This window comes from Alosa pseudoharengus, unplaced genomic scaffold (genome assembly GCF_046254945.1).
Source record: "Alosa pseudoharengus isolate Yale_2024_CS ecotype anadromous, Long Island Sound unplaced genomic scaffold, YU_APseudo_1.1 YU_APseudo_1.1_scf_11, whole genome shotgun sequence".
NCBI classification, from domain to species: Eukaryota; Metazoa; Chordata; class Actinopteri; order Clupeiformes; family Clupeidae; genus Alosa; species Alosa pseudoharengus.
This window is the reverse complement of record NW_027468576.1, coordinates 3,319,719-3,336,394: the sequence shown is the minus strand read 5'-3', so window position 1 is coordinate 3,336,394 and position 16,676 is coordinate 3,319,719. Positions and strand designations below refer to the sequence as shown.

At 39.9% G+C, this 16,676-nt stretch overlaps 1 protein-coding gene across 1 annotated transcript in view; it reads left to right on the top strand.

Moving 5' to 3' along the window:
• Window positions 1–16,676, top strand: part of hdgfl2 (HDGF like 2) — an 88,983-nt gene that overhangs the window by 23,574 nt on the left and 48,733 nt on the right. The gene's annotated exons all lie outside the window — the stretch shown is intronic.

The following is a 16,676-nucleotide window of genomic DNA, read 5'->3' as shown; positions in this document are numbered from 1 at the left end:
GGGACGCTGAATAAAACTCCCACAAATACCACGGAACAACGTCGGCATTACTTAATCCTATGACCAGTGTTCGTAACAGCTACCGTATGCAGATAGCCTACAGCTATTTGCAGCTCACTAAATATAATGGCAAGCACCATTCAGCATTTGTTTTTTCCATTTGGACCCACAAACTTGCTTATCTATAGTTGCAAGCACATATAACAAAGTGTTTTTACTTTCAAAGTGTATTTTTTAGGGAAAAAGTTTGCACACTCCTTGGTACTCTTTTGTTGAGTTTATTTTCTCATTTGGCACATGACGTTTCGACCTTGCGGTCTTCCTCAGATTGAAAAAGTGCATTGCAGTAGTCTAACCTGCTAGTGATAAAGGCATGAATTAGTTTTTCTAAATAGTTAAAAAGGGCCGCACTTTGGCAATGTTTCTCAGGTGGAAATAGGCTGTCTGAGTAACTTTACTGATATGGGACTTAAAACTTAACTCTGCATCTAAGATGACACCGAGGCTTGTTACTTTTGGTTTGACCTGGTGCGCCAAGTTCCCCAGATTACTAAGAACAATGTCTCGCTTTAGTTTTGGTCCAACTAAAAGTACCTCATCATTTAGTTTCAAATTTTTTTTGCTCATCCACTGATTAATGGAGGTTAGGCATGCAGTGAGGGAGCAAAGGCCATCTGGGTTAGTTGGCTCCACAGAAATATACAATTGGGTATCATCTACGTAGCTATGGAAGTTTACATTATGCTGACTTATGACGTTTCCCAACGGAAGCATATATAGGGAAAATAGCAGGGGACCAAGGCAGCTCCCCTGGGCCACACCAAAAGGCAAGTCATGTTTTTCAGACACATGATCTCCTAGACTGATATAAAAATCTCTGCCAGTAATGTAGGTTTGAAACCAGTTTAGAGCATTATCAGAGAGATCCACCCACTTCGCAAGGCGGTGAATTAGGATGCTATGATCAATGGTGTCAAATGCCGCACTCAAATCCAGAAGAATAAGGATTGAGACTTTGTTTGAGTCAGTAGCCAGTCTAAGATCATTGACTATTTTTACTAGAGCTGTTTCTGTGCTGTGATTTGATCTAAAACCTGATTGGAATTTTTCAAGGATACTGTTTTCGTTGAGGAAGGTATTTAACTGATTACAAACGACTTTTTCAAGTACTTTGCTCAGGAACGGTAGATTTGATATAGGCCTGTAGTTGCTCAGATTGGTATGGTCAAGATTCGACTTTTTTAGTAAAGGTTTCACAACAGTGGTTTTAAAAGCAGTTGGAAATATACCTGTTTCTAATGAGGTATTTATTACCTTGAGAATAAAGGGAGCTAAGCTATCATATACATTTTTGAGGAATCTAGTAGGGATTGAATCCAAAACACATGTTGAGGAGCTGGTTTGAGTTATAATTTTACCAAGCTCAAGATTGAGTACCTGTGCTAAAGAACCTTAATTTTGGGGGGCTGTTTTTGGGTGTACTATCAAACATATTACTTGTGTTACCAATAGCCTCCCTTATAGAAATGACTTTGTTTTTGAAGAAGTCTGCAAATTCTTTGCATCTTAGAGAGGATGCCTGACTGAGTGTATCAAAAGGTGTTTGATGCAATAGCCTATCAATGGTGGAGAACAACAACCTAGAGTTTACACTGTTTTCAGCAATTACCTTAGAGAAGTGGTTCCTTCTCTCATTCCAATTAGCTCTATTATAATTTGCTATTTTTTCTTTTAGAATGGCACGGTGAACCTGTAACTTTTCTCCATGTTCTCTCAGCTTTTCTACATGATCTTTTTAGATCATGGATATTTTCGTTCATCAAGGCTTTAAAAATAAACTCACTTCCTTTGGCAGCTTTGCGTCTGATTTCGATTGGCTGTGATGGGTGAACGCTTTCGAATATCAAAAATCCTTTCTGTAACTTTTGTGAGGCATTGTCTGAAGATCATGTACATCAGGTTTCGTGAAGATTGGAAAAAAATTGTGACCTGTGAAACTTTAGTTTAGCTTTTGCTAAAATCCAATATGGTGGAAGAACGGCAATCATCAGTGACGCGATGTTCGCGAGCAACTTACACCGGTTCAACTTACACCGCTTTCAGCAAGCACATTTAATAAAAATAAAGAAAATAAGATAGGGAACTTATGAAGAACAATAAGTGTGCTGCTTTCAGCAAGCACACTTAATAGCACAGTTTACGTTGAGCAGTTGCCATGCTGTCTAGTCTCCGCCCCACCTCTGCCAGGCTACCATCAAAGATCAGAGAGACCAGAGAGTCGCATAGACCAGCGTTACGTGGCCTTGGCAGATATCTGCGCTCTGTTATTCAGTCCCCTCATATATACCATTTGTTGTGTTTTGGCAGTCATAGTTTTTTCAGCACTTGAATCGGAATAAGAATAGTAACTAGCATGCTAGCTGTAGAAGCCAGCATAGGCATAACACTAGCTAACCCATCGGCTAAACCGCTGACTACTTAAATTATTTGGCTTACGAACAGAAACTGAGGAATTGGCAACTTTTCACGATCAGACATTTATGGTCGTTTGTAGTGCTGTCGCGATTAGTCGACTTAGTCGACCATGAAAATTAGTCGACGGCAATTTTTTTAGTCGAAGAGTCGTTTACTATTGACCACCTATTTATTTTTGGTCTCCCGTCTCAAACGGCTCATTGTAATGTTATTAACTCTTGAAAAGTACGACTGTCAAATAGGCTACTTAGACTTTGGCAGTCATGTTTTAAACCCTGCCATGCACGCAAGTGTAAATGCGAGCAGCAAAACTGCATGCCTGCCTGCTTTCAGCGAGCGCAATTCAAATAGGCAGAGCTAAACTAGTTACGCTAGTCCAGACTCTGACTAGTATTGTGGAAATTGCAATAAATGAAGTGAAGAGAGTGGCTCACGTTGACAATGCAACGGTGTGTCGTTTATTCATTCATACAAAAAAACATGCCGCCCCCCGTGATATCAACAATAAGGTGCGCGTCGCATGTTCAATAAGTCACAACGCATTTCTTTTTTAGCGTTCAAGCCACTGATAAAGTGAGGTAACCTATGTGGTATGATGGTAATTTTGATACCATAGATTTAATAGAGACCCAGTCAGACCAATAGTATGAAAAATCAGGAATAGAGTTTATTTACAATGATGCGCATCAAGGGAGAGACAGCATGACTTAACCTAAAGATCCATCAGCTGCTCTAACTAGACAAGGAAATAGTTAGAGTTTAAGTATCCTTCCAGGCTGATGGGAGATGGCGTTGGTCATCCCATCTCACGTGGACTACACTGAATCAGACCCTGATTAGTGGCAGCCTGGCAATCCGGAGCAGATAGCTACTGACGCAGCCATGCAGAACAGTGAAACACTGCAAAGTCATAATATTCCTGCTTATCTCTAAACACAGTCACACAGAGATATACACAGGGACAGTACAGATATCATACAGTCATTACATAGAATCATACTTTTAGTATCAAAGTGACCCACTAATGAGAAATGCAGAACATTAAACCACATATTGGAATATTGGACATAATGCAGAACATTAAACCATATATTGGAATATTGGACATAATGTTCTATTCCACTTTCTCTCAGTCCCCCTTTTTCAGCCTTTATGGCTGGAACATTTAATCAAATAATGTCACTATATAAAATATAAATGATTATACACTTGTTTCATTAAAGTTAGTCAGATCCAAATAAGCAGGTACATGATTAGATATATGATTTAACTGATTTCTTCATAAGTCATGAAAAATAATAATAAGTTCTGAATCCAATACTCTCAAGTCCCCCTTTAAAAGACTTGAAGCCTTTGACACCAAACAATAAGAAATGTATCTCAGCAATTCTCAAATAGAACCCAATAAAGGAAATGAATCAAATGAAACAACATGGTTACATGTATTAAAGTGGCCCTGACTGTCTTGATTTCTCACAGGGTGTGGAAAAAGTTTACAGACCACAGAGTACTAGTGATAAAACAATAACCAAACCGTTCTAGGGGAAAAAGAAACAATAGACAAAAGAAGAAGGACAAGAGTAGAGTCTGTAAGGCTCCCCCTTTTGACCACTGATTGCACCTGAAACAAAACACAGATACATATCTCTAGTGGGGGGCCTTAAGCACATAAATAGGTTGTTTCGCGCAATTTCTTCTAAAAGCGCCAAATTTGGCACAGATGTAGCTCAAGTTATACTGAAATGATTTAGCTAGGGCGCCGGAGCCAGAGACCCTCGGGGCCAAGATGGCAGCCAATCCAATATGGCCGCTGCCCGAAAAGCTAGGGTTCCGACTAGATTTTTAACCACATGAGCTACAAAAACAAACTTGATGTCTTTTTCAACTTAATTGATCATGGGAAACACATAGGAATGTTTATATTTATGACCCAGTATATCTGGACAGCTTAATCCTCCAATTCCAATATGGCCCCTGTCAAAAAAATCAGTTTTGACTGTAGTTATACCCCATTGTTTGCGCCAATTTATCTACAAGCACCAAATTTGGCACAGATGTAGCTCAGGTCATACTGAAATGATTTAGCTAGGGCGCCACAGCCAGCGACCCTTGGGGCCAAGATGGCAGCCAAATCCAATATGGCCGCTGCCCGAAAAGTGTTCCGACTATAACTTTTGAACCACATGAGCTGCAAATACAAACTTGATGTCTTTTTCAGCTTAATTCAGTGTTCGAATTACGTGGGAGCCAGAGGGAGCCGAGCTCCCATAGAGTGAGGATTGGCTCCCATGAAAGCAACAAAGTCAAAAATCTGAGGGGGTCTCTGATATCTGAAGGTGTCTGGCATTGTAATTTAATCTTAAACAACCGCTCATTATCTATCCCTGTGCGATCTCTTACCATTACAGACGTGAAATTAAAATATAGGCTACTACGGGACGTAGACCTACCCTACGCTCTTGAACGCAGCATGATGACACTTCACCACCACACCATAAACCGCATACGATCGATTTGACAGCACTCGCAAGTCTGAAGAAGTTACCCTGCTTTGATGAGAATGTTTATTTACATAGGCGTTCATTGGGCTAGCCTACATGGGTTGATACATGCGGAAAAGTCCTGTTTGCTGTTGAACTTGCGCCTCTTCTATGTTGATTAACAAAGCCATAAATGATGGCCCATAATGCAGCTTACTTCAATGATTCTGTGAACTGATCTGTAGTTATCCTCTGTCATTCAGAGCTCCGGAAGGTTCCCAGATATTTTGAAACACCTGTTAGCAATCTCTGATGGCGGAATAGCCTATTCAATGGCTACCCGACAACATCTCAGTGCAAATTCCAAAATTGTTCATCTATTTATTCCCACGGTTCAACACACGAGACAACTGAACGCCCAGGTGTTATGTGCACATTAGCCTATAATACTAGAACATAGTTTGGCTGCAATGGCTTTATTATTTTCTGCCAGTTGCATTTTCCCTGTGTATAAGTTATACTACATGCATTATTGTGTTTGACACTGAGGATAGCCTATCTGAGACGGTGGTCTGGTTCAAATGAGTTAGCCTACGTTGTGAAATTGAGAATGGCACTCTATCTTTGTATTGTGAAATTGAAATTAAATATGGAATATTACAATCAATAATATGTTGAAATGAATTAAAAGGAATCAATTTCTATGAAAAATCTCTATTGTGTGCGTGTGTCTAGGCCTATCGTGCGCATATAGGCTACTGCGCAAAAGCGCCACTCGCGCCTAGGCTATTTAATTGTATCGCCTTGTTAGGCTATGCCAGGGTGTGCCAACTTTTTATGAGATAGAGAGACCCCCTTAAAGACAAAAAGATAATTCGGGCCCTGGCTTAATTGATCATGGGAAACACATATAAATGTTCATCTTTATGACCCAGTATATCTGGACCCCTTAATCCTCCAATTCCAATATGGCCTTACACCCCATTGTTTTCGCCAATTTATCTACAAGCACAAAATTTGGCATGGATGCAGCTGAGGGCATACTGAAATGATTTAGTGAGGATGCCGGAGCCAGTGGCCCCTGGGACCAAGATGGCTGCCAAATCCAATATGGCCGCCACCTGAAAAGGGATTACTGTAGGCTGCATATTTTGAACCAGATGAGATACAAATGTAAAATTAAAAAATATTTCACCTTTTCTGGCTATGGGAAACACAAAATATTTATGATTGGGTATATGTGGACCCTCAAAGTCCCCAAATGCAATCTGGTGATTGTCTGAAAAAGGGTTTTGACTACAACTTTTGAACTGAATAAGCTACAGATGAAAACTATTTTTTTTACCATGACCACACATTAAATGACCTAAGCTTTCTCAAAAAATAGAGTCTGCTCTGACCCTTCTTTGGAGCAGCCGTGGCCTACTGGTTAGCGTTTCGGACTTTTAACCGGAGGGTTGCCAGTACGAACACCGACCAGTAGGAACAACTGAAGTGCCCTTGAGCAAGGCACCTAACCCCTCACTGCTCCTCGAGCGCCGCTGTAGCAGGCAGTTCACCGTGTCGGGATTAGTGTGTGCTTCACCTCATTGTGTGTTCACTTTGTGCTGAGTGTGTTTCACTAATTCACGGATTGGGTTAAATGCAGAGTCAAATTTCCCTCACGGGATCAAAAGAGTATATACTGTATACTTATGTATACAGCCTCAGTGTTGTACCTCCAATCCATTTTATTGTCTATAAGAACCCGCACATATTTGTAGTTCTCAACAACTTCCTCACCCAGTAATGAAATGGTATTTAGCTCAGGCCTGGCCCTACGAAAGTCCACCACCATTTCCCTTGTATTAGCCACATTCAAGACAAGGTGGTTGTTTCTGCACTATGTCACAAAGTGGTCCACCAGTTGCCTGTACTCCGTCTACTTACCATCACTGACACACCCCACAACTGCAGTCTGTGAACTGTCTGAGAACTTCCGCAGGTGACATGACTCAGAGTTGTACTGGAAGTCTGAGGTGTACAGTGTGAAAAGAAAAGGAGACAACACAGTCCCTTTTGGTGCTCCTATGTGACTGACTACCTGTTCAGACACACACCCTTTCATTCTCACAACCTGTGGTCTGTCAGTCAGGTAATAAGTAATCCATGAAGTTGTGGAGGTGTCTACTTGCATCCTTCAAAGCTTGTCACGTAGCAGCATAGTCTGTATGGTGTTAAAAGCACTTGAGAAATCAAAGAACATGATCCTCACAATACTGCCAGCCCCTGTCCAGGTGAGAGTGTGTTCTATGAAGCAGGTAGATTAAGGCATCCTCCACACCCACCTCTGGACGGTATGTAAATTGTAATGGGTCCATGTACTGTAGTAGTCACCTGTGGTCTCAGAAGATGACCAACAACAGTGTTTAGCCAACTACTTCCTTTCCTACCAACTTCCTTCCTAACCAGGTGTACTTTTTTCCATAAGTGTTTTGTTCTTATGACTACAATTGTGAGAGAGATCATGAGAATGAGAATTCATGAGAGAGCAAACAGTTATTGTGTGCACATCCCACCTTCTGGCAGGTGCAGGACAAATGAAAACTTACTCAATTGAAAAAATATAATGTCCGCAACACTGCTTTTGACTCCCATATATTTAATGCACAACAGACAACGTTTCGACCCTGCTGGGTCTTCTTCAGGCAAAAATTCATGAGCGAGACCATGAAAATTCTGTTGTTGTTTTTATGTTATTGCTGTTTTTTTTTTATATGCTAAGCAAACCTTTGAAGAGTTTTGGACAAATTGACTATCTATTATTCTCTTAGTCTATTCTATTCTCTTATTCTTTTAACAATTTGACATACTATTCTTATTCTAGTCTTATTCTTTCTTATATGATTACATTTCGAAATGTATTCACCTGTGGTACACTGAAAGCATTTCACTTTTATAAGGAAATTAATCCACATTGAGAATAACCTTCAAAGCTGTGGTAAAAAAAGATTTTCAACCAAAGTCTTGAAAAGAATACAGGTTCCAGACTGACACAAGCATACATATAAATATGCCAATGGACTTCCTGTGGTCAATAAACTAAAAATAAACATCCTCATTTGTAGCGCATTTGGTTCAAAATTTGAAGCCAAAACCCTTTTTCGGACAGCCATATTGAATTTAGGGAATTTGGCAGGTCCTGATATACCCAATCATAAATGTAAGTATTCCTATGGGTTTCCCATCATCAAAAATGGTAAAATAGACATCAAGTTTGTATTTGTATCTCATCTGGCTCCAAAGCTATAGCCGAATCCCTTTCAGGCGACAACCATTTTGGATTTGGCTGCCATGTTGGTCTCAGGGACCACTGGCTCGGGCGGCCTGGCTAAATCATTTCATTATGCCCTCAGCTGCATCCGTGCCAAATTTGGTGCTTGTAGATTAATTTGCACAAACAATGGGGTGTAAGGCCCCATACTACAGCCAAAACTGCTTTTTTGGACAGCGGCCATATTAGAATTGGAGGAATAAGGGGTCCAGATGCACCGGGTCATAAATATTAACATTCCTATGTATTCCCCATGATCAATTAAGCTGAAAAAGATATCAACCCTTTTCGCCCATCGGCCATATTGGATTTGGCCGCCATCTTGGCCCCAAGGGTCGCTGACTCCGGCGCCCCTAGCTAAATCATTTCAGTATGACCTAAGCTACATTTGTACCAAACCCAAGGCCCCAGTAGTGCTTCCTAAGTTTCAGCTAACATAATTAAAAAGATTTCAATTGCAATACTGCTATGGTCTGTCACCAAACTAGTAATTAGCAATGAAATATAACTTCAAATGATCATGATCTTGTTGAAAAATCATTAATTGTTTATCATACAGCAACGCTATAAATTATCTGAACCCTTTTCCACATTGTTTAAAGCAGGTCTAAAGGAATGTTTTAAAGAACTTGGTTAGAACTTTATTCTTAAACAAATGAAAAGTTGTATTTTTTTTATTTATTTTTTTGCATTGCTGTATCCAAAATAATTGTAAACAATTATTATTATCTTGACACTGGTTTGCATAGCTGTAAAAACAGTTGTAAAACCTTTTCCATGTCAATGATGATAAAAAAAATAATAATACCAATATAACAACTGTGTGTGTTGTTAAACATATGAACCTATTAGTTCAGTGTAGTGAAGTCAACATCAACAACCTCTCATCCTCCATGAAAGAAAAAGCTATCTTTAATCATAACTTAATACACTGCAAGAGCTAGCTGTCTATGTTATCAGACAACTCTTAATCAGACTCCCCCTTATGATCTGCAGCAAGGCTGCAAAATTATTCCCTTAGCTAAAATGTTGTCGCCTATAACACTGTGTCCTAGAGCTAAGTGCGTCATAGCATCAACAATTTAATAAATTCACTGCTGTTGGTAAGATTGCAACTTTGCTAAACTGGCCCCCAAGTATGAATTTAACTGATATGCTTCAACTCTTGTCAGCGTTGTCACTGCCAGAAGCACGAGATTGTGGAGCAATGCTTAATACATATGTACCTTCTCTGTTCTCAGAACCTGTATGTCTCCACTGTGGCCCATTCAGCCAGTCGCTCACCATAGTGTATGGTGGCCTTAAAGCAGGATCTGACAGGGCTCAAGGCCGACACACCTAGCCAATCAACAGTCAAAACACTGTGTCTACCTTGAAGCAGCAACATAGCGTCCGCATGGCTTCCAGTGTTTACGGCCTACACGTAAAAACAGGATAACTTGGGTCCGGTTCTATTAGCATGGGGAGCAGGAAGCTTGGAGAAACAATTAGCCTGCATTTAAGCAAAATGGTCATACTTTCTATGGGGCCTTTATTACATTTATAACTGGAAAAACTAAAACAAATCTGGAATATGGAATCTGATATAATTAACATACCCATCACCTCGCCTATGTGCTCCTGTGACTTGTAGTGGATTGGGGAGAGCAAGGATGGCCTTGATGCTTTGGTCCAGGCATCCAACACTCTTTATAGCACAGCACACAGCATTTCATTTTCCCTGCAAAGCTTCACTAAATTTAGTTACAACAACAGATATTCCTAGGCGGAGATATCAGATATCAAAATGTATATAAAACACTGGAGGATGATGTAGGAGGTTGTGACCCTATGACATTTTAGTCATTGAATAAATCAATGTAATTTGAGGCTAACCATGTAAATATACACTTTAGATCATCACAAATAATATGCATACTGTTATTTCCCTCACCAATGAGCACTATGTAGAAGTCCTTATAAATATCAAAAGGATCTAATAAACCTAGGTTTTTCTATTTAGGACCCCTGAGCCTCTTCGCTTTGGGTTTCTTTTCATCATAGGACTACTTCTACCAAATAGCCCTCCTAGTATTTTTCTTATTTAGGATGAATCACCCCTGAGCCTATTCGCTTTGGGTTTCTTTTCATCCAAAGACTACTACTACAAAATAGCCTTGACTCCCTACGGAGGAGATTTTTATTTATTTATTTTTTACTCACCGAACGTTCGCCTTTTTGCTTGATCACTGGTTCTCGCTCCGACGTCTTAGGAGAACTCCCTTTCAGTAGGATCCTGTCACCGGGGGTCAGAAGGTCAGCCATCTCGCCTTGCTGTCTCAAACAACCAAGGGCTTTCAGGATTCCAAATCCAAGGTCCCAGACCTCACCATGTACGGTTTTTCAGAAAGCTCGTTCTGACCCCAGATGTTGGGATCCCGGGACCTCTCGCAATTCTGTTAGGTAAATCAATTCGGAATCAAGAAGATGAGACAGGAGCCAGTGATCAAAATCATCCAATTATATTGAATCTTTGCAAACTAGCACAGCTGGTTGAAGCAAAAAGTTTTACATTCTAAGAGTGCTTATATACTTCAGTGGCTACATAAGTGAAGCATAACTACAACTAAAGTCATACAACTCAAGTGTGACTACTCAGTCACTTAATCAAATGTTGGTGGTTTGTTACCTTACTTGTTGTGAGCAGGGTTGTCGAGTGATCTTGCCCACAGATCTCTCATATATTAGAATCTCAGGCTTCTATGAGTATATCTTATTCTAGGGCTAGGGCCTGAATCACCAGGGGAAAAAAAGATATGATGGGCGGTAGCAACCTAACAGCCCTGGTCTGCTTGTAAGTCTCTGGTTTACCTGTTGCTGCGTGTTCAGCTCCCTTACGGGTGTTTCCAGAGGCCCATCCCCAGAACCAGGACTGTAAGATCACCCCCCTCCATTTTGTTCCAGAGGAAAAATAAACACTTAGGACTGTAGAAATTATTCAATGACAATTGTAATTCAATGGCTCTTTTAGCATTGACAGTAAAACAAACAAAAATAAAATAATTAAGGCATGTTGACCAAACACAAACCAAAACAAAACATGTTGCCACTCTTAAGAGAAGTAACTCTTGTCTGAATTAATTATGGTATGCAATCAACATCTAAACGTCATTTTAAAAGAGAATTAATTAAGACTCCTCTGACAAGCAACACCTTCAAATTGGTCGAACTTAATAAAATATCTTTAACTTCATAATTCAAGTGTAATAAATGTCTTTTCTCTTCTCCACTCTCTCTCTCTCTCTCTCTCTTTACACCGGCTCCCTGACCTTCAAGTGCAGAGATAACAACCACTCACACACACACACACACAGCTAAGTCAGAGAAGATCTGTACCTTATGGTTAAGTGTGTTAGTGTTTTCCGTACCAGCAAGAGTGCCTTCAATGGTGACCACAGAATATCTTTTACCTTTGTGAAAAGGAACAACTCAACGGGAGAGAAGGAATTAGACTTCAAACACTTAACAAAATCCCAAAAATAATTATCTTAGCAAAAAGAAAAAAAAAAACAATTAAATACAACAGTCAGATGCATCTTTCTTATGTGTATCCTCAGTTACAGTCTGTAACAGATATGTGACCTTTATGCATATCAGCTGGCCAACACACACACACACACTCTCACTCAGGCCTCATGTCGACTGACAGGAGAGAAGACAAAGACAAAACGAACTCAGTCTTTAGTTGCAACACATAACATGTAGCCTATAGTTTTGGACAGATTCTTTCTTCTAATTATTTTGTGGTATTTTTGATTGGCTGACACACAATGTTAGCAGCACTGGGATGTTTTGAATAGGCGTCCCCACCTTTATCTTAGTTTGGCCCAACTTATGCTGCTGACCATGTGTGGCTGCCACAGACAGACAAAGCTGCCAAGTAAGTTAACTTTCCCTTAACCACGCAGATGAGGCGGATGTTTTCTTAGATTCAAATAGCTTTGCAGCTCCGAACAAACTATGCCAAATAGTAGTTCAAGCAGAGACAGGTTGACACTCAGACATGTTAGTATCAGAGAGTAGCTTTTGCTAAGCACACTAAATTGCAAAGCACACTTACACATAACCCATAGGGCAGAAACATACATAGACATACATGTTGACAAAAACTGACTCATGTTCCTGATTGGTTACCGTAAAGTGACTGGTCTCAAAATTTGACAGATTGTCCAATTTAGCAAACCCAGTGAATGTGATCTCTCGCCCAGACCCGTACTCAAAACATCTGTAACTCTCCGGAGATTCGTTGACGTAAGTCCAACCTGTGTGCGCACACAATTTGTTCCTTCTTTTACGGGCCGATAGCTGCTACAACAGACTACCACCCAAACTGTCTATTTTTAAGACAGGAGCTCTACTCAACGCAATCCCCCTTTGCCCAAATGGCAGTCATAATAGCACTTTAAGGGAACAAAACATACTACTCACCGAGAGCGCGTCTTTCCAGCGGGCTGAGGGATCACACACAGTAAGTTTGGTAAAAAGAACAATCCTTAATTCAATAGATCAATACAATCCTTATCAATCTCGGTAGAACCTCCATAAACTGATGGTAATTTTGATACCATGGATTTAATAGAGACCCAGTCAGACCAATAGTATGAAAAATCAGGAATAGAGTTTATTTGCAATGATGCGCATCAAGGGAGAGACAGCATGACTTCACCTAAAGATCCATCAGCTGCTCTAACTAGACAAGGAAATAGTTAGAGTTTAAGTATCCTTCCAGGCTGATGGGAGATGGCGTTGGTCATCCCATCTCACGTGGACTACACTGAATCAGACCCTGATTAGTGGCCGCCTGGCAATCCGGAGCAGATAGCTACTGACGCAGCCATGCAGAACAGTGAAACACTGCAAAGTCATAATATTCCTGCTTATCTCTAAACACAGTCACACAGAGATATACACAGGGACAGTACAGATATCATACAGTCATTACATAGAATCATACTTTTAGTATCAAAGTGACCCACTAATGAGAGATGCAGAACATTAAACCACATATTGGAATATTGGACATAATGCAGAACATTAAACCATATATTGGAATATTGGACATAATGTCCTATTCCACTTTCTCTCAGGTAAGACGCGCAAAGTGCCTGTAGCCTACTTGTTTTGAACATGCTGATGTCAGGCTCATTTGCAAAATCCTCAACTCCAGACGCCTTTTCAAAGTTGGCTAGACCAGCATTTCTGAAACTATGGGCCGCTAAAGCACCGGCCGCAACGTGGATACTGCTGGTCCCGGAGCCGCAGAGTGAAATTATTCCCGGGGCTTTGTCTGATAATTTGCTGCGCAATTGATCAAGGAACCGCGGACCGACAGAAAAAGAAAACAAACGTTTCTGCAATCAGTGTCATCAAACATAGAGGCATACCATTCTTGTTCATTCAATGCATGCGTGTGCGCGAGAGAAACTGAAACCACTCGATAACGTTTGGTAGCAAAGCTCCGATTCAACCTATTGAAGCTATTTAATTATGAAACGACATTTAATAGAACGATATGGATTAGTGCAACTTCCATAAAAGCACAGACTAATACACTATCTAGCATTGTATTGTATAGTCAAATTTGAATAAAGTGGCCAAAAGCTATTGTGCCATAATTAAATGTCATGTTAATATTCTTTCCATTTGCCTACCAGTGTATGATGCTGGTGCTGATGAGGGAAACATCCCAAAACAATGCCACCCATATAATTGCTGGTGTTTTGAGAAGTATTTATCATGCAACCATGCAAAAGCAATGAATTAATTATATTTTACATTGGTAAAGCAGTCCTCTAAAGTGCATGTTTTCACAAACTTTTTGTGAACAATGTTAGCACTTTAAACATTGGCTGCTTTGAAGTGCATGTATAACAATATAGCATAACAATAATAATTGATAATGATAATTTGATGGGGGGTGGGTTCATGTAGGTGCCATGACCGGCCCTCAGGTCAAAGAAGTTTGACAAACATTGAACATTGTCTATGTCCATGGCAACACTGGCATACAAATAAAGTATATCAAAGGTCTGACATTAGACCTGATGGTAGCATTTGATGGTGATTTCTTTTTTTTACACATAATGTTTTTGAACAGTTTACTTAAGTTTTCCCTTCAGTTGAGTTCAAAATAAAATGGACACAACGAAATAACAAACACTTGATTAAAAAAAAAAAAAGTTGTTTACAAGGATACAAGGATACAAGGAAGTTTATTGTCACATGCATATAGTTACTGGAAGTAAGAAATGCAGTGAAATTAAGTAGTTTAGATTAGTCGTTAGAAAATTAGTCGTTAGTGGCAGCACTAGTCAGTTTGCTACAGCAGTGTTTTTCAACCTTTTTTGTGCCACGGCACACTTATGACACTTAAAATGTCCTACATGCAACATGCAACATGCAACAGTTGCTTTTCTGGACCAGTGAGTGACATTTGGGTAATTTTCTGCGGCACACCTGATGATCTCTCACGACACACTAGTGTGCCCCGGCACATTGGTTGAAAAACACTGTGCTACAGGGCCTTTTTTTAGTCTTTAAGGGTGCCACTCTGTCAAACAGAGCGCCTAATTCATGATTGAGAGCCTCTACCATTTGATCAATGGGATGATGTAAAATATCTAAATTTATGGAGTCTATATGAGCTATGAACTGCTGTTCTGCTCTAATGTCCAAGAGTCTTGATTTGATTGCAATTTCGGGATAAATTTTTGGAGTATGTATTACTCCAAGATAAACAATAATGATCAGACATATTTATATCATTTACTGATAAGTCTGTGACTTCTATCCCTCTAGAAATTACTAGATTGAGGGTGTTGCCAAGGTTGTGGGTGGGTCCTGTAACATGCTGCTTTAGCTCTAAACTGTCCAACACATTAACCCTTAGAACCCGATTGACGCAAAGTGCGTCAAAAAACACACCCCTTCTTCTCTGTTACATTGCTCCGAAACGGTTCATCGCAGCGAGATGAAACCTTTATTGCACGACAGAGCAGAAGTGGGGCTTTCCAACGAGACTACACACTTGTCTGTACGATCAAGTATGAACATTAAAAAAAATCATGAAATTAAATCAAATTGCATCATATTTACAGTCTATACTTCTCTGCGTTCACCTGCACACACATTACTCTAGTTTGAATTACTCGCGAACCCGTGATCGCATCGATATGGCAAGCATATCAGATGAAAGAGGAGGCACAGGGCTATCCATTGGTAACATGTTTATCGATCCTTCTGGCTTATAAAACCAGACGAAGTGACTGCAAAATAATAACGTCATGTACACAAACCAACGCTGCACACTCATTACTCTCGTTTGAATTACTCACAGACCCGTGATCGCATAGATATGCCACGCATGTCAGATGAAAGAGGAGACTCAGAGCTATCATTTGATACCAAGTACATCCTTCTGGGTTATAAAACAGACGAAGTGACAGCAAAATAATAACTTCATATAGCTGGACTTACCCCACGTTTTTGTCTGTTCTTGTGGCAAAGCATGTTTATAATCCAATGCTATCATGTGTTTCTCTATGGCAAAGCATGTTCATATTCCGGTTTTGAGATCCTAGCAAATTCCTGCATGGCATCCAATTCAAGGCTCACATTGCTTCCCAATTTGTTCAACAAATAAACACCTTTTTTGCCTTTACTTTGTTCATGGCAATGCAGTAAAAAGTTGAGAATTATTATGACAGCATACACACAGGCACGCAGGCTAACACATAACCTCGGGTCAAGTCAGGTCAGATCAGTTCGTGTCACAGATATGGTGCTCAGAAAGGTCACTATAAAAAATGGCATTTATTTCCGTAAATCACACAGCAAATATTTCTGTGAATTGCTCAGCCCCAGAGTATCCCTCCAACATGGCAATTATATTGCCCGATTCAGGACAGTCTGCTCTACAACCACATGAAATGCATGTAGAGCTGTGAGCTTGCTGTGGTGAGATACATGTCAAAATATAAGAATTTTTATAATACACTTTTTATATTTTAATTCTTTAAAAATCTAAATAAAATCAATGCTAGTATTAATACATGAAATGATGGCAGATCTGAATAGCCTAGACTCTCCTGAAAAAAACAATATATAATATATGTGTGTGGCACTTACAATGACCAGAATAAATCCTTATGAATAAAGGTAGTGAAAATGCCCTAAAAACAGCTTAGGGTTCTAAGGGTTAAGGAACTTACTGGCTTTAGCATCAGTTGTCCTATTGACATGAATAATAAAGTCGCCATTTACAATTATCCGATCATAGCTAGTGATGATGAGCGACATAAGTTCAGAAAACTGGTCGAGAAAGCCAGTCCATAGTTTAGGAGGGCGGTATAAGGTTAATAGAAGTACAG